The following is a 3,617-nucleotide window of genomic DNA, read 5'->3' on the forward strand; positions in this document are numbered from 1 at the left end:
AAAATTAAAAGGAATAAAAAGAAACAGAGATAATGTGAGTGGTGTTCAGGGTCACTAGGATCTGGGACACCGTCCACTTCCCTGTGTTAAGTTCCATAAACACTCCTGCAGCCATGGGAACCTATATGAAGAGGGAGGCCTTAGAGAAATCGGTCTATGATGTGGTTTAAAGAGCTCATGCCTCGCTGTACCCTTTCCTGGCCCTGAAGCCACGTGACCTCACCCTGGATGTCTAACCTCTGTGCCTCTGCTCAGTGTCCCGTTACCAGTTGTGTGATCTTAAACAAGGATTCAACCTCCCAGTACCTCAATGAACTCATCACCCCCTCCAATCTGTTCTTCCTTTGAATAGCTTTGGAGACGCTTTCAAAACACAAACGCTGACCGTGTGCCTCCTTTGTTTAAAACGCTGCACGGCTTCTGGAGTCCTCACAATAACGGACACCAGCCTGCTATTCCAGGTGTCACTCCTCCTCACTCGGTTCCCTGGAGGCAGAAGTCGGACCCCAGGTTCCCAGATCCTCCCGGCTCAGTCGCCCCTCCACGTCTATACACCGCCAGCCCCTCTGACTGACTGTAAACCTCTCCCAAACCCCGTCACATCGAATGTCACCCACAAGCGCGTCACCGCCCTGAACGCCAGGGCCTGGGCTGCAGGAAGTGAGTAGGCGCCAGCACCCGGGGCTTTAGGGTTCGGGGGACCCGCACTCACCTGGGCAGGGCGGCTCAGCGCGACTGCCGCCATCGGACTGCGGGCGGAGCGGGGCGAGAGCGGCAGGAGAGGAGGGTCCACAAGCGCGGATCACCCTGGCGGCGTCACCGAGCCTCAAACGCGCGTCTGTGCCGCGCAGGCCACGATTCCTCTGCCCCTTCTCGATCCCGACCAGACGATTTGTAACCAAACCAAACTCAGAGCAACAAGAACGGCCGACATGATGAGGACGCCGGAAGTCACGCCTTTGCGCGATGCGCACGCGCGAAAATGCCTCACTATGCTACAGAGAACTTATGAGGAGGGTCTTACAAGAACATCCCATGGTCCACATAAACAGTGACAATGTAACTGGTGACAATTCCTGGCAGGCATGAGGAAAGGAGTAAAACCTTGGGCAGAGAGCTGCTTTGGATCTGGACAAATTTGCCTGGCTAAGGAGACAGCAAGCAAGATGGAATCCATAATGGTGACTGCAAGACACTGACCCTGGAATCTTCCATGGGAGACTTAGGGGTAGCAGGTGTTGTGCCTGTTCAAGAAGAGGTGCAAATACCTCAGTCAAACCAACCACAGCACCTACCCAGGACACGGGGGGAAGGAAGCAGTGCCTGTGGTCCTATGTGAGAAGGACAGACTTGACTGGGAGAAAGAAAAGGGCAGAAACAAGCTCAGGGGACAGAGGTGGGTGTGAAGATCTTACCCGGGGAGGTTGTAAGTCTCAAGTTCTCCAGCATCACATCATGGTACAGGCGTCTTTGAGCCTCATCAAGGAGCTCCCACTCCTCCCAGGAGAAGTACACGGCCACATCTTCAAAGGTCACACTGCCCTATCATAATGGGGACAGATGAAACCAAAAGAAGCCCCTTCCAAAGGACCTACAATCCTGTCCCCCATATATTTGGCCCATGCCCTTCCCCCTCTCAAGCTCCCCAATTCAGAGAAAACACCAGGCCCTAGTGCCAACAACACTGTTATCTCCTCATGGGCTCACTGGTCATGAGGTCCAGCCATCAGTAACAAGAGGCAGGTGAACAAATAGATATCTAGACTCCAGGCCTGGCATAGAAGATTCCATCAGCTCCCACTAGGCAATTCTGCTGGTATGGCCAAGGTCATACAAGTGTCAATGAGGGCCCAGGGGCCATCAGACATACTCCCTCTCCAAGTGAAGACAATTCCTTAGACTGTACTCTCATCACATCTCTGAAGAGCACAGCAGCCACATGTTGACACCGACCACCATCTCACTGCCCCATGCCATAGGCCTTTCCCTGGCCTCCCCACATTACCGTAACTTAGTGACCTCCTCCTCTCCACCCATTGCTGAGGGTGGGATCCTGCCCTAAGTTATGGGGAAAGCCAAACATACGACATCTGACACTGGACAGATGAGAATGACAGCAGTTTAATCAATCATATATTCACAGCCCAGGAAAGGAGGACAACACCCAGGAGTTCATGGGAGGTGCACTATAGAAAAGAGTGAACCGGGCCGGCCGAGTGGCACATTGGTAAAGAGCTAACTTGGGACGCCAGCTTTGAGCAGCAGGGCCCAGGTTCGGATCCCACATGAGGGCCAGTGACACTGCTCTCTACATCTAAGAAGGTGAACAACAGCTCGACCTGGAGCTGGGCTGCCGTGAGTCGCCGGCAAGGGCGTACGCTGCAGCCCCGGCTGCAGTGAGCTGCCATAAGCTACCGTAAGTGGCAGGCAGCCAGCATAAGCTGCCAGGCAGCCGGCGTGAGCTGCCAAGAGCCACCAAGAGCCGCTGTCAGCGGCTGTCCAATGACCGGCGACCGATCTGCCTCATTCGGGAAGAGCGCAATGATAATATCAACATGGGCCAGTGAAGTGACGTCCTCCACTAGACTGAAGAACAAAAGGACAGCAACTTGTCTGTTCCTCTTCCCTGATTCCCCAATGCTGTTCCCTTCCCCCAATTCCCCTATAAAATCTTAAAAAAAAAAAAAGAGTGAATAACAAGGGGTGTGGGATGCAACCTTTGTAGTAACCGGAGGCTCAGGTGCCCCTAAGTTCCAGCATGAGGATGCACCTGGTTGACCTGAATAACTCCATGGGCTGGTAGAGAACTGAATCCTAATTTTAAAAGAGGCAAGGAGGAAATGGGTCTGGAATCCTTGATAAAAAGAATTGTTTGGCTAGTAGAGCTTATCCAAAGGAGCAGAGTGGGAGAGAGGACTTGCATTCAGGCCATTTCAGGCCCTCCAGGTTTCATCAGATGTCAAGGCAGCCCATAACACTGGGACTTACACTACAACTTGGCAGACAACAACCAGAGTATGCTTGGCAAATGCAAACAAGATCCAATACTTCCAGACTTCCCACTACTCCCCACGAGTGGTGGTAGCTCAAAATACTTCTACAACGGCCTCCCTGCCTAGCTCGGTTCCTTTCGTCATGCAGAATCACCTGTGGATCTCAGACACCCTTGACCTATTCCAAGTAATCTCATCCAAAGTTCAGCCCTACTGCTCACCCACCTCATGATTAGTGACGCTCACAAATGACCACAGGTGCCTCTGACCTTACCCTCCAGGATGAACGAAAAACCCCAGGCCCCATCAGAATTGCCACAAAATTCTGGTGGGTATATAGCATGGAGAATAAGCACCAGCTTTGGCCTAAGTGTCATTACTCCTAGGCCTTTGCATCCATCTCATGTCTATTCTCCCCTTGGAAGCCCTGTTCATCTGCCAAACTATCCTGTCCTCAACATGTGCTCCCTTCATAGCCAGCAGCCAGCGTGAGCGGCCAGCAGCCGCAGTGAGCAGCCATCCAGAAGCCGGCGACTGATCTGCCTCACCCGGGAAGAGCGCAATGACGGTGCCAACTTGGGTCAGTGAAGCAACGTCCTCCACAACTAGACTGAAGAACAAAAC

General features: G+C 52.8%; 1 protein-coding gene and 1 pseudogene across 1 annotated transcript in view; both read right to left on the bottom strand.

Annotated features, from left to right (window-relative positions):
- The window catches only part of LOC109375699 (osteoclast-stimulating factor 1 pseudogene), a 45,817-nt pseudogene extending 44,868 nt beyond the window's left edge, over positions 1 to 949 (bottom strand).
- The window catches only part of LOC109375688 (zinc finger protein 883-like), a 17,291-nt gene that overhangs the window by 4,069 nt on the left and 9,605 nt on the right, over positions 1 to 3,617 (bottom strand).

The sequence above is a fragment of the Hipposideros armiger genome, unplaced genomic scaffold (genome assembly GCF_001890085.2).
Source record: "Hipposideros armiger isolate ML-2016 unplaced genomic scaffold, ASM189008v1 scaffold_986, whole genome shotgun sequence".
Taxonomy (NCBI): Eukaryota; Metazoa; Chordata; class Mammalia; order Chiroptera; family Hipposideridae; genus Hipposideros; species Hipposideros armiger.